The 19,278-nt window shown below is 37.9% G+C and overlaps 1 long non-coding RNA gene across 2 annotated transcripts in view; it reads right to left on the bottom strand.

Annotated features, from left to right (window-relative positions):
• The window catches only part of LOC137479433 (uncharacterized), a 513,525-nt gene that overhangs the window by 475,751 nt on the left and 18,496 nt on the right, over positions 1-19,278 (bottom strand). For both annotated transcript variants that reach the window (XR_011002245.1, XR_011002244.1), the window contains exon 2: positions 4,293-4,369. This is a non-coding gene — a long non-coding RNA (uncharacterized lncRNA). The remainder of the gene's footprint in view (positions 1-4,292; positions 4,370-19,278) is intronic.

Here is a 19,278-nt window from a genome sequence, read left to right as displayed (position 1 = left end):
TAGCTCTGCTGAATTGGGCATTTCCTCTAAGGTGGAACAGATGGTAGCAAAATATCTGCCCCATGCATAGGTCTTTCAACTACATCTACATGGTCAATAATAGAACTTCATTCTATTTTCATACTTTCAGTAAGTCTCTAAAATAAATCATCAAGGATGTGCTGCTGTTTATAGTCACAATTTAAAAATTTACACTTAAAAAAGTAATTGTCAAAAGTTAGTCAAATGTTGCTATCAATTAGATCCAGTTATTGCTTCCACTCTTTGATTACCACGAACACTAAAATAACATTACCACTATTAATTATGATATTTAGTGTAATGTGTATCAGCCCACCAAGACTGGATTTGCTGCAAAACACATAATTGTAAGAGTTTGGTTCCTTGCTTGCAATAGTTCATGTAATTACTCACCTTTTTCACCTTTCCACATCTTCTGCAATTATTTGTCTTCCTCTGGCTAACCTTTCAGACCAAAGTATTTACCTTTTCTTCCACTATAAAGGTTTATGATCCCAAAAGGAACAACAATTATGATGGTATTTGATAAGAGCATATTATCAACAGAAAATATCTGGACAATAAGTCTTTACTCATACTCATCTCCATTGATGTAGAAGGGTTGCATCATATATCCTTGCAGTATGCTCTAAGGCCTAATGACTGACTACTCTTCTAAACAATTTCAGCAACTTGTTGAGAATTACTCAACTCACAGTGAGCAGTATTCTTCACTGCTGTATCATTCCATACATGAAGGGAAGGATCAAGGTTCTCCACTGGTATAAGTTGTATGAATTCTGTTGATTTCAATAGAACTGTGTTGATTTGAATCAATGGTGTGATCTATACACTTTTAGAATCAGTGAAATAGTAAGGACTTTGAGAGAGATTGTCATTACTAGCTACTGGATAGGCTGCTAAAGACTGTGACAATTGTCCACCTGAGAGCTTTGACTGGCAACAGAAGGCTGTATTAAATCCCAGTATTCAAACCTCAGTACTACACATGCTTTGGCTGATCAGGCACCTTGACTTCTTTAACTGTTCCTGTAGTACACACTAGGGGCAAAACAAGCTTAGAAGCAAATCACAGAAACCATGCTCCATGAACCATGCTCCAGACCACTGCCCTCATAGCTCACTGGATTAAAGGGAGATCAGATTAGACCCGAGATCATTTACTGTATGGGGACCTGCTCAAGTTGCTTACCCTAATCTAAATCTCGAGTGTGCTAAGCAGCAAATGAAAAGCTACACAATAGTTGCATAGCTCAGGTGCTTGGTAAACTTACTTTCCTATACTTCCAGACTAATGACCAGCTTAGAAACAAAACCTAGTATTAAATAAAAAGTAATATAGCTGAAAGAGCCCAAAATAGTATTACACTAAGTTTCAAACAATAACCTAGTATCTTCCTCTCCAATTCCTCCAGCCATGGGCAGCATTCAGTGATAGTCATAGGTGGGCAAGGAAGGATCCAGTATGTTTATGTCACAGAATTTCCCATGTAAATAATTAGCTGCTTAACAGACACCCAAGAGTTCTTCCTAGACTAACAAGTCTTTGTGAATCTCCCAGTTCAGAATACAAACTTCATTACTAAATGAAAGAACAAACATATACATAACATTCAGAGTAAGTATCATCTAAGATAAGATATTACTATTCTTAAATAGACAGAAAAAAGGGTTCCAAATACTCAAGTGTAGTCAGAAGTCTGGGCCACTCCGCAGAAGACATCCCTATCAGCTCCCATCCTAAACACTGAATTTCAAAGACTCTTCAAAAGTTCAGAAGGGAGTTACTTTTTTACGGTTAATGCTTTCATTAAACCTCTTCTTATGAAAGTAAAGTTACTTTCCAGTGCAAATTTTCAACCCAATGGGAATTTTAAAACAAAATATAAATGTAGTGTTCATTCTTATGTAGAAAATGTGTCTCCCCTCCCTAAATCGTATTACATACATACATGCATGATTTATCTGAGGTAGAAGGACAGTGAGAGATGAAGAAAAATCTTCTCTAAAATAGCACCTTTGAAATTATAAAAAGAGGAAAGCAAAAGAGTTATGTAAAGTGTTAAAGGGTAATAAAGATTTTATATATATCTTAACTGTTAGCATGAGTAATACACAAAATGGATTTGTTTTAGGTTACCAGCTTTTATCCAGATTATCCAGACTATCAGCATCTGGTTTAAGTCCCCAGAGTAACCATCTGTAGTAATGTCACATGAAGGATTAGCCTTATCTGACATTTGTAATGAATATATGGATGGAAGAAGAGGAAGGAGTGTGACATAGAGTACAATTATTAAACCTTAAAATCAGGTGAAACCACGTCTTTATTTGCTGATTCTAACATGGGGATTTTTTTACTTTTCAAATGTTAGCATATGTATTGAGAAACAGCACATCCTCATTGATTTTTTTAAAGAGAAGCAGGCAAACTGAGAAAAAAATATTTTTATATTTGACCTTTTAAACATAATTAGAACATTAAATAAAAATAAAGCCTTCTTCACCATGTTCAGTTATGACAGATGGGTATGATCACAAAAACATCAAAGGTAGGCTTATCCTAATCCTGTAAAGTGGTAAGTGCCTCCTGAAAGGTCCTGAGTGCCTTCTAATCCTACTGAGGAAAGGCTGCAAGTGCATCAAGAGGTAATGGGAGCAAGTAACAGAGGTAATAGTGAGCTTTCCTGGCCACATGAGGAACAGTCTGTATTAAAAAGATCTGATACATTAGGAAATAACCTGATTTATCTAAACACAGAAATCAGAAAGTGGGAGGATGTGTGTTTATTCTCCGCTCTCTGTTAGTTAGCCCCACATCATTCAGCCCTAATTCAGAAAACTTGGCTCTTCTTCCAGGTTTTGTTATTTGCATAAAATTGCACAGTGTCCCAGGTCAATATATTTACTCCTTAGCATCAGTGTCTTCTTTCCACAAATGGTGAAACTGAAGTGACCTCTTCTCAACAGATCATGAACTTGTGCAAAATTGACAAGACGTAAGAATCTATGACCATGATTAGTTTCAGTGCATCATAATGGATGATGAAAACGCAGGAGTTTAAAGCAGAATGAAAAACTCAAATCCTACAAAATGTTTTGATTTGAGGGTTTCCCCTTTGGGTGCAATCAAATATTTAGGATAGGGAAAAGGAGAATAAAGGATTCTATCAACTTAAGGCAGGTACCACTACCTTTGGAAGAACAGCTGAATTGGAATGACTGCCGATCAGGTCAAGTTCAACAATAAGAGTCTTTTTATTCAAAAATGGCCAGGTGAAAGGTCTCAGTGAAGATCGGGTTCTGTGTTTCGAGGCTAGGTGATATGAGAACACAGTGCTGCAGTGGAGTGTAGCAGCTAAACAAACAAGGTATATTGTGACGATGCCAACCACTCCTCCCCAGTTTAAAACAAGCTTTCTAAGTCACACTGCAAAAGTACCTTGTGCGAAGTCACAGATAATATCTAGTGCAGCCTGAGACCTAAGCCTCAGCCAGTTTTATCTCATCACAATGAAACTCTAGAATGTTCCCACTGGTCATACAAGACATGGATATCTTCTTTCCTTTGGTGAAACGGACACAATTAATAGCTGATATTAAAAAAAAGCTTCTTCATATGTGTATTATTAGATGTCACATGTCCATGAAGCTCAAGCTTAGAGTGTTTTTCAAGTATCCAGATACCTGTTACCAGGCAGAGTGTCACTAATGCCTACATTTTATAAATTTGCATAAGACATTTTTATAACACATGCTGTATTGGCACCATTGCCCAATAATGCATGCAATTACTTTGTTGTTGCTGTTGTTGCTGAGGGCCAAGCTCTAACAAATTAAATTTAGAGAAGGGAAATAGGCTTATATGCAAATGGAATTAAATGCTGACACAAGGATAAAACAGCCCTGGATTTAGACAGGGCTCTCCCCTTGACTTTTTAACCAATCATTAGATTTAAATTGAACAGACAGATTCATCTTTGATTTAACTCCACTGTAATCAATGGAACTGCAGCAGGGGTGAACCCGAAGCAATATGTTTTTGACAGGTTTTATGCAGTGGCTATCCAGAATGAAGTAGATGAAACAGATTTTTTTTTTTTTTTTTGCTTATAATTTATGAAATTATTTCACCATCCCCAAATCCCTACATCAAGGAAATTAGGTGGTGCATAAAAATGGATAAAGTAGGCAGTTGCATGCCAAATACCAACTGCTGGCCACAGGCTCTGTACCCAAATATGCAAAGCCAAAATATTTATCTGACTTACCTGTGATCCAGAACAAGGTCCCTAATGGTGTCAGTACAGCTGGATAATTGCACAGCTTCTCCTCAATGTCACTTCAGCTGCATAAAAAGAATTAAGTACATTTACTATCTCTATAATATTAGTATCATATATAAATAGTGGCTGAACTCAGAAAATTATGTTCTTTGGTGATCTATAGAAGTCCTAGTAGGAATAACTGATGGTTGATCTGATCATTGCATTATATGAGAAATGCATTTCAGTAAACTTTTAGAGCCCTTGATTCCATTTTGTGCCTTTGTTATATGACTGCTCCTAGACATTGCTTCCTCCCTTCTCTGTCTCCACTGGCACATCTTGTGGGAAGAATAAATTGTTTATCAAAATACTTAATAAATTAATGTAGGACCAAAGGACTCTGACAACATGTACTGTATATGGAGCTAACGAGAACTAGGGACTATTGCTCGTACCAATCTGACAAACCCTGATTTTTTTGGCACCTGTTTTTCCAGCATCAACTCCTCTTCATTCTTCTCTCCCTTCCTAGTTTTCCATTGCTTCTTTTCAGCTGAGAGCTCACTGCTTATTCATGGTCTCATTTTTTGGTTTTGAAGATTCTTTATTCAATGGTAAGTTCAGAGGTATAACAGTTTGTTATTCCACACAGCCACTTCTCTGTACTAAAGCCACCAAATGATACAGAGAACTTCTGTATGGGTGTTTATAGCTTTACCCTTCTTGTGTCATAGTTTCCACTCTTACAGTGTTTTTCCCCACAAAATGTTTTAGCTTCTTTTTCACTGTGTATGTACAAGTAATGCTATTTTTGGTAACTGCTAATGGTTAACCAACTATACATGAGGAAGCATAATACTTCCTGCTGGCTCCTATGGCATGGTCAACATCAGCCAGTTTGCAGATTATCTTCTTGAAATATTAGAGTAGGACAGTGCTTTTTACTTGGAGGTCCACAACCGGTCACTAAGGTAAGCGTATTGTCAAAATGTAAGTCCATGCATCAAACATTCATTGACTGCTGCAGTAGAGATGTCCTCAGCTAGCAGAGTAGCCTTGGGACTATAGGTACTCTAGGCAAAGACAGCAAAGCAGACCAATTTCAAAAAGCAAAAATATTTCCAATACCAATTTATTGGTATTATAACCACATTATTACCAATTTATTTCCCAAATACCACTTTCAAAGCAAACAGCCCTAGAGAAACATGTGTTTCCTTTACATATCTTGTCTTACCTATATAAAAACGAGGTAGGAATCTAACAAGGCCTAGCATTGAACTTACATTAAAGGGATTTCTGATCTTTGTTTATATTTGCTGTTCTGTAGCAAATAAGTAGGGACATAGCAAAACAGATTATCAGTACTGTTATACTAAACAGAAGTGCTTGAGTCAGGTTTAAAGCACATACAAACTTCTCTTCCTTTCCTCAAATATATGTATTTCCTCCAAAAGCAAAAGCAGGTATTTGTTGCACCAGCATTTTGCTCACAAGAGATTTTTGAAAGTATAATCAGAATTATTTTGACAACATGCAGTCCTGTGAAAATACGTACAACAGAGAGAATTACGGTGGCATCATATATTTTAATGCAAAACTAGTTTAAACAAAAGTTATGAAGATATAAGTCAATAAAAAGTGTGGAAAGCAACTGCTTTTATAATACACATCCAGCTTTAAAGAGAAAGAAAAGATACTACCTTTACAAGTATGTCAGTGTATAATATATAGGAAAAATAAGATTTTTCATTTCAGCTACTAATAGTTTCCAGAACATAAAGCATGAAAGTCTGAGTACTCCCCTTTTTTCAAGCAGTAAAGGTCTCAAGTTTTTACCCCATTCATATTTGTTATCATGTTCCCATCATTTGTATTTCATTGATTTCAAAGCATAGAAAATGGCCCATCAAAATAATGCTTTTTAGAAGTTACAAACTGTATAAAAATCCTTCTACAATTGTCACCTTGGAAACTACAGTAATGTTCAAGTAATAAAACTTCATGCTTGCTTTCTGAAGATCTAATTCAAAACATTTCATTCTGTTCAGTTATCTGGTGGTACCACACTCAACAGCATTCATTCTTCTTATGTGAAAAAAGCAGAGATGGTAACTGATATTTGCATGAATTCAGGAATCTAAGCAAAACTAAGATAGTGGATGTCTGCTCATTAACAAGTCAAATTGGCATTCAACTGCCCCTTTAAATATTTCTAATATTAGCAAGAAAGTTTTCAACTCAAACATTATAAGCATGATTTCTTTTCCTAATCTTTCAATAGATGAAATAAAAAAAGTATTTTAAGGAAAGACACACGACCAAATCCAGTATCTGGGGAAAAACTTGCTGGATTACTATCAGCCTCATAGAGTAACGTTAACTGCTTGCCTTCAAATTTTAAAGTAAGTGGTCCGTTAATTTTTAACTCTTTCTTAAACTCCAGCTTTGAATTTCTTCTTTTTGCCTTCCAAAATACCTGAATTAATCTGTGGTTGCAAGAATATGATTCTCTGTGTGTTTCTTGTGTCTGCAAAGAATCAGTTTCAAATCCAGTTAGAGAATTCAATCTGAAGGGAGCCTGTCCATAAAATCAGTTGATCAAGTCATGAACCTACTATAGGGTTTTATGCTGAAATAATAAGAAACCTATTTAGTACTCTTTAAAACGCTCTTGAGTGCTGCGAGTGCCCGGCTGCTGCGCGGGGAGGGCTCTCTTAGCCCTGGAGCCCCCACCGGGTGTGAGTGCACACCCTGCGAACGCCAGGGCGGCTGTCTCTGCCCTGCCCCGCCAGCGCAAGAGCCGGCTCAGCCAGAGCTGCGGGAATGGCCTGCTAAACCTCAGCTGGGCAAGAGCCGGCTCAGCCAGAGCTGCGGGAATGGCCTGCTAAACCTCAGCTGGGCAAGAGCCGGCTCAGCCAGAGCTGCGGGAATGGCCTGCTAAACCTCAGCTGGGCAAGAGCCGGCTCAGCCAGAGCTGCGGGAATGGCCTGCTAAACCTCAGCTGGGCAAGAGCCGGCTCAGCCAGAGCTGCGGGAATGGCCTGCTAAACCTCAGCTGGGCAAGAGCCGGCTCAGCCAGAGCTGCGGGAATGGCCTGCTAAACCTCAGCTGGGCAAGAGCTGAGCCGGCTAAACCTCAGCTGCCAACGGTGCACGGCTCTCGCATGGACTAATAGGCTCTCCCATCTTCTACTAGGAACACTCCCTCTTCATTTTTCCCCAATGCTAGAAGTTTATGAGTCATTTATCCAAACTAAACGATGTTCCTAAAGAAAGTTTTATATTCCTTTGGGAAGAAAGTAGTAAAATGGAAAGATGGAGAAGAGTCTCATTCATGGGAAAACACCCACAACAGAGAGAGAGAAAGAACAATTGGTGGACTCAACCAAACACAGAATCTCAGAGAACTTTCAGAGAAAAGAATTTTACCACTCCTAATATGATTGAATATCCATCTTGCAAATGAACAGTCCAAACAGTGGGGGGAAAAATCAGTAACAATTTCAGATCAAATTGAAATGAACCATTGGATGGCACTGAACTGTGAAACAGGAGAATTTGGATTCTGCTTGCAGAGCTGTGTCTGACTTGTTACGAAATCTCATTTGCTATTCTGTCTCCCTCAGTATCCTCCATTCCCTTTCTCAACTCTGGTGATTTACAGAAGTTATGGACCAGTTCTCACAGTGGACACATCTATGCTAAAATCAGAAGAGTGACAGAGGGGGGTGAATGAAAACATTCCCAGACTAGCTTTACTGTCACTGGCCTGCTCAACAGACTTTAGTTGTCCCAATAAGTATCCATGATGTCTTTCAGCTCTGCATCCTGTGCTGTAGTCCATGGTTCCTGTCAAAGTTCCTTGAGAAAGTTTATTTCAGCTATGCCTACCAGTCCTGCACTCCCGCCACTTACATACAGTGTGCAATAGTGATTTTGAATAGGTGACACCTGGATCTCAATGGGCTCTCTTAAGCACTACTTTATAATACATAAAACTATGTGCTGCTGAAATACAAGCAACTTTCTTGAACTGATGATTTGTTGCTGGACTAGCCCTGCTTTTCACCCAGTTTCCTTCTAAAAAGCATTTCCTGCAAGTCTGGGTAATTCACGCCCCCTCTGCCTGGAGCGTAGACCCCTGCAGTTGTTGCACTGAGCAGTCCCAGCTGGTGAGAGCCCTCTGCACCAGGCCCTGCAGCCAGACACCCTCAAAATGCACCAGGGAGCAGATGCATTGCCTCCTCCTGCAAGCACTGCAACAGCCACTGCACGGGTGGTTGCTTAATGCCAACAGTATGATGCGTGTTTCCTGTGCTGAAGGAAATTGCATCTTTCAGGAATTGCATCAGGCTCTGGCAAAAAAATAAAACAGCTAGGGAGAACATATTTCAGTATGAGTGAGCTAATTATAATTTTGGCTCCTAAAGCTTTTTAACAGCCAACATATAAAGTCCAGCTGGCATGTCCTTCCTTCTGCCTGAAGGAAAAAATCCCAATTTATAGCATAATCAAAAATCATGTTTCTATATTTTTGGGGTTTTTTTTTAAGTTACTGCCAATACATCAGCCTATGGAAAAGCCTCAGATTGCTTTCCAAGTGATGGAGTGCCAGGAAGAAAAAGTTTCAATGTATACATATTTTACTGCCTTTACACTGGTTTAAAAAGCACACAAGATTGCCTGGCTGGAAGTAAGGGGAAAAGAAGTATCAGTTAAATAAGGAATTTTTGAATCATGTAGCCGTGTGCAAGTAAGGGACCATTGTTAATTTTCAGATTGTCATAAAGCCATTGGTGAATTTGAGACAGTTCAAAACCAGTTACAATAGAAGAGGGCATTGGGCAGTCTGCTGAAATGAAATCCAGCACAGAAACAAAATCTTACAAGAACCCAGCACTGAAGTATGCTGTGAGAATAAAAATATATGAGCAAGTGCACAGGTATAATCTTTTAAAGACCAATGTTATTTGGTATGAAGGCAGAGGGTGTTGCACAGCTCTGAACACAGGTTTGCTAAGTATACAGGCTCTTACTTTTTTCAGTTCATTATACTCTGAAAACTTTGAAACTACCACAGATGTACAGGGAAGCAGCTGTATTGATTTTCATTCACTATACCTGCAGTAATAAATCAGTCAATATCTCTCAGAAAAATACTATAGCACTACTTGCCCTGAAACAGCATTTTGAGTATGCACCTGCAAAGGCAGATAAAGTTTTCTACATCTCATAACTAAAACACTGCACCGCAAATAGCAGTTTGCAATGATCAAAACAGCATTTATATGTCTATTTTTAAGTGATGTTTCTTTATTATGATTTTGATTACTTATGCATCAATGTAAACTAAATGAAACATATTCTAGGTTGTATTGAAAAAAAATGTAAGTGACCAAATCTACAAACTTTATTAAAATGCAGAACTCTTATATGATCAACGACATAGATTTCAGCATGACTCTTTTTGTCTGTAACAAGTTTGTGTAGTAATCCTAAATGAATTAAAGCCCAGGAATGTGATCTTGATTGGTAATCTTGCAAACCAAGGATAGGGAAACATATTTACTCTTCAAGTGATAGTCACCTTTTGGGATCTGTAGCACATGAAGTCTAAAACGTAACATTTACTCAGTTTCTGAGACTGGAAGTTGAATAGGGTACACCTCCTGCATTCTGTGGTGCATTGTGACTTGAATGCAATTTTCTATGCCATACTCATCCACTCTAAAATTGTGTGCTCAGGTATTTAAATTCCTTCAGTCTAAGTCAATGCTTGTCCAAGTCAAGCTGTCTAACAGCAGAATCTAGACGCAGGACTTTAGATGTCTGAAGAAACAGCTAATTTCAGCAATTTTTTCCAGTTGCAGAAATTTTTTCAGTAGTTAAGCAATGTGCAACCTTAAAGCATGCTTTGGATGGAAATGAAGGCAGAATGGAAACCTGCCTCCACACCTTGCCTGTTATTTCAGCCCTTATAGTACCAAACCCTTCAACTGCTCTTGGTGCCTCTCCTCAGCATGCATTATCTTATTACACTATAAAGGATGTATTTTAAGTACCAATATTTTATGATTTCCTAGTTCAGTCTGTGACAATTGTGAAGCACCCATCAATCTCCCAGTACTAATAGCTAGTTATTTACTAGCAACTACATCCAAAACCCTGATTTTCCCTCAGGACCCCTGAGGATTTTCCTGTCTTATCAGTTAAATACAGAATTCCACACAGCTTTATACCTTGTCTGTATGGGTATCTTAACTACACGTCCTTCAGAGGTAACATTTGGGTTGTATGAGCTCTTGAGGAGATGATGCCAGTCTTCAGGGGCTGCAGGGATTGCCAGGATCCATTTCTTGAGGCTGGGGCAGGTGAGGCACTGTCCTTGCTTGCAGCAGTGAGCTCACATTATATCTGGTGAAGAGAGTACTCATCATCCTGGACACCATAACAGTAGACCATAACACCATAATCAGTAGACTGAGGGAAGAGAAACTCATCACTTGTTAGACCACATCTATAATAGCGTATTTGGGGTTGGGATCTCTACCACTCAAAAGACACAGGTAAACTGGTGTGTCACCAACACTGTCAGGGACAGAATATACATATGTATCTCCAGAATATAGTTATACATCCAGAATATAGATATTATTCAGATCAGCAAAAATCCAAGTTTTCAACTGGCTCAAGACTTGCAAAAGCTGGAATTAGAAATTAAATGAAATGTGGAATCCCTTTCCTTAGGGCAACTTTTTCAAAAGATCTGTGTAAAATTTATAGATCATTGCTTATACAAACCAACAGTCTACATTGCTGTGAAAAAAGTTTTCAGTATTTTTCTCATTTTTATATATACATATACAAAGATAGAATACACACAAACACACACACAGACATATATATATATATATATATATATATATATATATATAAACAAGCATTTCTTGACTCAGTTGGCTGTGTGCTCAAAAAACACCTAGGTGATATACTTGATGTATATTTTAATATCTTTCCCTTTTTATTTAGGTACTTCTAGGAACAGGATATTGGGCTAGACAAACCTTTAATGTGATTCAATATGAAAGTTTTTATAAAGATTATTTTCAACTGTTTCAGCAACATGTTAAGTTTACTACTCCAAATATCCACAAAGCATAATTGTAAAGAATCCAAATAATTTAGAGGGGTTTGGATTAGCTCCTGTTTTCCATAAAGAAAGTATGAGATTCAGGAGAGTGGAAGACAAGATGAGCCACATGAGAATCAGTCTGCAGCCATGGTCCACAAAAGTCTGAGAACTAGTCAAAAGTGTGTGCAAAATATGAATAAAATATTGATTTCATTAAAAATGTTAAGGACTACTTAATTCAACAACATTTTATATGTTTGCATATTTATTTCCAAATTTGCATATCTGTTTGCATATATCTTGTAAAGCTGAACATTAATTATACTTTAAAATCATGTATAAATTGTAACCAAGAATGTTGTATGAATTTTTGAAATAAGAGACGCTCAAGTACCATTAATTATAAACTGCCATTTAAAGCACACTGAAGCCGACCTCATATTGAAAAATATTGAGCCCTTGACAAATAAAAAAGGCAGCAAGAGTTATTAACTGGTCTAGCTGATTAAATGGTGTCTCCTGCAAGCATAGCATAGATTTTTTTCCTCTTTCTCCCTCCAGACCTTTCTCCCTTCTGGGTTTCTTTTACTTTAAAGTGACACATGCCAAGGTAAAATTGCTATAAAGATCACATGATTCACTGGTTTATAATTTCTGTTTAGGCCAATTCTCTTTTTGAATCTTAATTCATGTAGAACTGACAGTAATATAAAACAACAGACAACACTTTGTGAGATACTTTAGTGGACTAATGTCAAATGAGGTGAGTGGAATTAGTGAACACGAATTAGATATGTGAAATGATTCTGAGTAATTTAAAAAGATAGGTCAAATCTCAAGAAGCTTCCAAAAACCTAGACTTGCTAAATATACAAGGCATTTGATCTGATTATCACTTAAGGTGGCAATTGGAGACAGTCAAAATTCTAATGCTTTAGATATAAATCCAAGGTCAGCTATCCCAGTAATCATTAAGAGCCAGGAGTTTCCTAAAAAAATGTTCCTTAGGAATATTGCAAAAGTATTATTTGCTCTTGTCAATTCTGAGAAGATGCATTGAAGATCCATTAATAGTTAAGGAAAATAATTCAAATGTACAGCTTGCATAGAGAAGGCTCCACAAGTTTATTAGTGCAAATCAGTGTTGCTGCCCTTAAGTTACCTATCTCTGCAACAGGCTGTTCCCTGAAGAGAGGACAGCAGAAAGGTGAAAGCCCCCACCTCTCTCTATTCAGTCCAAACCCAATATTTTAATTTACATGAACGATGAAGCTGAATTTGCATTAATCCATCAGGCTGAAAAGTATATAAGCAGAGATGCAAACTCACCTATCTTGTTGTGCTAGCTTTGCCTCAGGGGTGGTAACATCAGTGCAAGTTGCAGACTGACAGCCAGGAGCAGTGAAGTCTCAAACTTCTGCATGTGTTATGCAAATGGGACCATGTCCATCAGCTTTAGTGATGTTGCATTACAGATTGAATTTGTCCTGCACAGGTCTGGCCTAACATTGGCATGTTATCAGCCATTCACAGTCCTTGGTCAAGCAAGGAAACCTTCTTCATATCTATGGAAGCTCTTTGCCTGATCTGTATTTCCCATTAGAAATATAGACTACAGCGAGAGGGAGAGCCAAGAGATGCACGATGGAAATACAGTTCTGTGGTTGTCTCTATGTTAAAGTGTGATTGCAGGAAAATAGCCACAGAGCAGCCACCTCAGAGACATAAATCTCTCATTTAATCCTGTCTTCTGAGAGACACCTATTCTGTCTGCATGTTCTTTCTTCTTCAGCCCACGCTTGAGACTAAGCAAGTGGTTCATCAGAGGGCATGCATACACTAGCAGAGGCCTACTCTTAACATTTCTTCCACCATGCAAACACTGTTCACACTTGCAGAGCTGAGTTAGATTTGCACTAAACTTTAATAGCTGTAGATTCATAGTATAACATCAGTGGTAAAAAATCCTGGCCAATTTTCTTGCTCTCTGGAGGAAAATAATGTGAAACCCTATGAGTTCTGACTTCTGATTTTTCAAGATTTCGGGGGTTTTTTTTGGGTGTTTTTTTTTTATTTTCCTTTCCATTTTCACAAAACAGTCTGCAAAGGAAATAAATGCTGCAAATCCTGTGACCCTTCATAACATCACACGTCATTACTTCCAACAGTAACTGATTCTCAGGCTTGGTTCTTTCTCCTGTATCAATGTAGAACAGAGAACTTAAAGTAGCAACCAGTACAACTGTATAGAGCAGGGAACTTCCCCAGTGGCTAAAAATGCAATTAATAAGTTACCAGCAGCCATTTGATGCTTTTCTTCCAATGTCCACATCCTTCACCTACAACCATGGAACATTTATTTTTGAAAAGAGGGGAAAGAAGAAATGTGCTTCTGTTTCTTGAAACTAAGACATTGCTACAGCTGTAATTTTCCATTCTAATGAGGATCTATAGCAAATGAATTACTAAAGCACGAGACAGGCACCAAATAGTTCTTCCTCCTGATTGATTACACTCCAACGGCAACAAAACCTCATGGTTGAGCCACTAATGAGTCTTAGATAACCCATCTGTTTGTAATAGGAGCATGCTATTGTAGTGCCTGTAACAGAAGGACTTTGTATTGATATTTTGTTACAGAAGGGTCTAGAACTAGTTTTTTTTTTAAGAATTGGAATCCAAACAAAGATCTTTGTAGTAAAAATGTCAATTGCAGGGATAAGCCAAAATCTTGACTCAGTGTTATGCACTCAAACTTGTATGACTATAAGTATTTAAGTATTGAGTCAAGTTCTTTTGCTGAGCTTTCATGACCAAAGTTATCTATTTAGCTAAAGGCAGAAGTAATTTGGCAGCATGATTTAAACACATGCTAAACTAATACAGCTTATACTTCAATTTCCTCTGTTCCTTTATAATGGTTTACTACTTTGATACAAAACAGCAATTGTATTAGATTTAGGCCTCAGTAACTAATTAGTAGGTGGTAGTGGAATTAGTTAATAATGGTTCAGAAATGTTAATATAGCAATTCATAGTTTGGGTCATCTTTGTTTAATTTTAGTGCAGGTAGGTTGTTCAGTAATGTTTGACAATAATCATTGTAGTTCAGCATATTCAAGACTTGCAAGACTAATACATGTAAACTATTGTCATACATATTTTTCTTGATTTTTCAAGTTTAAGAATCTTCTGAAGTGTTTTATCAGCAAATTCATTTCTTAACTGAAAGTAGTATATACAAAATATATATAAAGATGCACCCACCAATTCTTTATTTATGCAAAAACTATGAATACCAGTGTAGTTGTTGGAGATTTTCATATGCAGCATGCTTCAGATAACTGCTTTAAAATGGATGACCTGATAAATGTACTAATTCCTTACAATTAAGCAGCCTATTATCAGTGTGATTCCCAAAGACAGGCAGGCAGGCAGACAGGCAGGCAGGAAGGAAGGAAGGAAATGTAATTTTGTCCTTTTTCAAATTATAATAAAGAATAATTAATACAGGAAAAAAATCCCTGTGAGAAAGTAAAGGCATTTTTCAGATAATTGCCATGCCTTGTTATTGTAGTCTTACTAATAGACCATACTCTGATCACACTTCATAAATAACTGTGCAAGAGTAAGTTTCAAATTTCACTTTTTGATCTCAATGATTTTCACTTAATATAAAAAAACCTGTACTTTTGGAAATACACCTGTAACCATTAAAATACCAGGTAGCTACAGCTGGAAAGGAGCCACTACCTTATGCTTTCAGGTACTCTATCACGTGTCTCCCAGTCTGGGTTTCTTCAAAGAGGCAAAAAAAGACATGGGGCCTTAAAAGACACAACATCAGCTTTTGGACTTGCCTACTGCAGTTGTAGCCACGAAAAAAAGAGATCTTTGAACATAACAGAGATTCACAAAGGAAAAACAGGGGTTGTGTCTTTTTGCTGCTTTTATACATTCTGCAGAATACCAAGAGGATGTTGTTTTACAAGTTGCTTAAAAGCTTTCTTTTTGATTTTTGAAATACAAGGGAGACCAGGTTTTGCTCAGCATTAATTGGAGGGGATGGAAATACTGAACCTCTGTCAGGTTTTTTCTCACAACTGCTGTTGATTAGCAGTTGAGACATACTGAATATAGTTTTGTTATGCTTGTTGTAAACTTGAAGACAGCATTTGCTGTAGTCTATTATCAATTACTCCTGCTCAGTTCTGTATACTCTGCTTGAGGAAGAATAATACATAGACAGTTTGTGGTGACAGTCCACCTTTTCATGCACCCTTACATGCATAAAAACTGTAAGACAACAAAACCTCTTTTAATAATGTCAGGAAAGGAAGTCTCTAATCTTCAATAGCTTGATTTTTGCAACTACCAGGCTAATCTACTGTTACAATATTACTTCATCCTCAAAAGCTCTGTTCTGTGTGTAAGCAGTGATGTCAGCATTGCAAAGGAAGGGCTGTATGACCATTTTAACAAGCCTATCACCCACTTCTTAGCCAAGTGACACTTTTTTAATCGTTAAAGAAACTCTCACAGCACAGCCTGTACAAAATCAAGTAAGTGCAGTTAAGTGTGTCACATGAAATATTTAATTTTGTGAGCTCTGGAGTTTTTAAACTGGCCATGTATTTCCCTCTAACATGACACTAAAAATCAGACTTATGGAGAGAGAGAGAGAGGGAGAGAAAGAGAGAATATGGGCAAGAGAAATCATTCATTAACTGGATACATCAAAACTTCTCCTGAATGTATACAGTGTTGGCAGACCCTGAGAAATTCCTGTGGCTGGATCTATGCTGAGCAATCTGATCAAGGAAGAAGTAGAATCAATGCCATCCTGTGTATATAATAGAATAAAGTCTAAGTCTTAACTACATAGAAAGAGGTTTTCCTTCTTTTCCTTCCCTATACTAAAAGGTCCACTTCAATGAAGATGAAACCAAAGCTATTGGCTTATTCAAAGTCCAGTCAGTTTACTAAAAGGCAGAGTTTTCTTGCTTTGAGAAGTATCTGTGCAGTCTGTGACACCAGAGAAAGCACAGAGCTCTATGACACCTGAATTTGTAGGATTACTTAATTTGGCTCTAAAGTAGGAACACATCTATGCCAATCTAGCTTTCAGATGAGTTTTGCAAGCACAGCCTCTTATGTCCAAATTTGTACCAACTTAATTAACAGGAACAAAAAATGAAAATTGCTTTTTTAATGCAAGACGTGTTTCTAAAATTGCCGGTACACGAACTAAAATATATTCATCCTTAGAGTAACTGCTTGGCTGAGCTGAAACCAACACACAAGATAGTTTGAACATGGAATTCCCCCCAGCTGTATATTGAAATCCCCAGGAAACCTTTGTCTTAGCCATGTTCGGAAAATTATTTCAGCTAGGGGGCGTTCAACTAACATATTTTCCATGGCTGCACTTCAGACATCAACCTGTTCCAGCAGCCGTGACAGCAGCCTCCTGATGAGAGCTGTAAGTGCAAAACCCTGATATCCCAGGATTTTAGATTTCTCCCTTACCCTGTAAGCAAGGGCCTCAGACTCCACTGTGAAACTGTTGCAACACGAGTAAATAAGAATTAGTGTCTCATACAGAAACATGCCTGCCATTTGCTCATTCTATAGGCACTCCAGGGCAGGGATAGATACCCCGACACTCTTCTACTGTGACTGTAACAGGGATGTGCATTATTCCAATACAGTTAAGTCATAATGCACAGAACAGATTACAGCAGCAACAACTTTGCCAGTGTAAGTTCATGTTCACAAAATTCCTACTGGCATAAAGCAGAGATCATACCTCATGTCACCCCAGCTTTCCTACATCCTTCAAGTGACAGCAGCAGCATTAACTACAACCTTGAATACTTATCAATGCAACTATTTTGAAATACTACATTTGGGGTATTTATGGGGGCAAAAGCTTCACATCATTTCCTGGCCACATGTCACATATGACTCCTGGACACCACCAGCACCTCCACTTTGCTGCGTGTTTCCTTGGTGGACAGAAGTCAAAGGAAGTTTCATCACATGTCCACCCACCAGGGTCTGTAAGAGAACATTTATTCCTGCCTCTTCAACGTAGGCAAGATATGAACATCAGCACCTTTTTACTGGCTTAAATAAGGGACACAGATTTCAAAGCTTTGAACCAACAAATAAGATAAATATAGATCTATAAGCATGGGTTCAATAAGGGTAGCTAGACACTGAAGTAAGGCTAAAATTTTCCTTCAGAAATTGTTACCTCTTCTACACTGATAATTCTCTGGCATGTCATAGGCTTAGATGACTGTGTTGGGGCAGGAGGACTTGTTAAGAAAATGCTGTAATAACCCTTCAGTCCATATTGCATGAGACTTCTTTTGCTGTTATCTCCCCCTCTGTGGATGAAAAACAGACAAAAATACACATTGCAGCTGGTGACTCATTATATTAGTAGATGCCCTGTGCTAAACTCTATATATGAGAATTTCCATAATTTCATGGGTGCCTCTTTAAGAAACAAAATGAGCTGAACTTTCATTGTGCTGTGGGAAGTAACAGCACATCAGCAGTTATGCTATTACATATGGACTTTTGCTTCCTCCTGGGAGTTGTTTTCCTTAGAAGCAAAGCTGATTCCTATTTTCCACTTTGCTGATAGCTCTGTTCCTGAATAGTTTGTACTACAGTGGGAACTATTATGCACCCTTCCCTCTCCCTCCCACCCCTGCATACCTACACACTTCCTCTTTCCAGAACAAAAGCTTTTCCCAGTTACTTAAGGAATCTCACAAAATTATACTTCCTATCCTTATATAGTGACCTCAATTATTAGTTCCAAAACATACTTTTGAAGGGAAAAGTATAACTGTTACTCAGGAGCTGAGACTTAAGCCTCCATCAATTTTGTATTTAATGTTAAAATAGCCATGGGAGAAAAGCTTTTGGGGGAAGTGGGATTCCCTGCCTAGTACTGGTTGCACCACCTGTATGAAAACAATTTGATTTCAGAGGATTACTAATGCAAGGATTCCATAATCCAAACTTACTATAAATTCTGGTTAATTTCAGATATTCCTAGTTACTGTTGTATGAAACTACCATTTGGGATTTAGTTTACAGTCTGCAAGCAGTAATGATAGAAACTCAAGACAGGTCAGATTACTGCAGCTTAGCTATCAGACTCCTTGAAAAATACACTGTACAACCTTTAGGAAAACAAGCTTCCAATAAACATAAGAAGCAAGTTCCAGTCTCTGATTAAGAATTCTCTTATCTCTTAGCCCTGGTTCCCAGGCTAATGAGATGACTTTGAGAAAGCTGTCTTTAAGTGTCTCCCCTTTATGCTGTCCAGAATTCTGCAGGCTGTATGGCTCATTACATGTTTCTCATAATACTGATTTGTCTCTGCCATAAGCTGTCTCTGCTGCCTGAGTGCAGGAATGTCTCACATTAAATTAAAGGGCCAGAAGCATAGGACATTTCAAGAAGGACAAAGAGGTGGCAAAGCTCACTGATTCTGCAGGGAAATTGCTTTCTTGAGGGAAGTGTTTCATGTACTCAGGAGGTCTGGAAGATGTACTTTCTGGGAGAAGGTGGCTCAGTGCTGATATGGGTGCTAATATAAACTGTATATGAGACTATTGTTATAATTTTAAAATTAAAGAGATATACAGTCAATCCTTCAGCCCTTCTGTTTCTTCAAAATCAGTATTTTATTGTTTTTAAAGCTTTGCGTTGACACAGTGCCAACCAAAGGCAAATGCTACAAAATACAAGCACAGACCCAGCATGTCACTTTGCAAAACAAAAACAGAATGGGGAAGAAGTGCTACGATGTCATGCAAAACATCTCTAGC

The sequence above is a fragment of the Anomalospiza imberbis genome, chromosome 9, assembly GCF_031753505.1.
Source record: "Anomalospiza imberbis isolate Cuckoo-Finch-1a 21T00152 chromosome 9, ASM3175350v1, whole genome shotgun sequence".
NCBI lineage: Eukaryota > Metazoa > Chordata > Aves > Passeriformes > Viduidae > Anomalospiza > Anomalospiza imberbis.
Note: the sequence above shows the minus strand (reverse complement) of the source record. Positions and strands in the feature narration are given on the sequence as shown.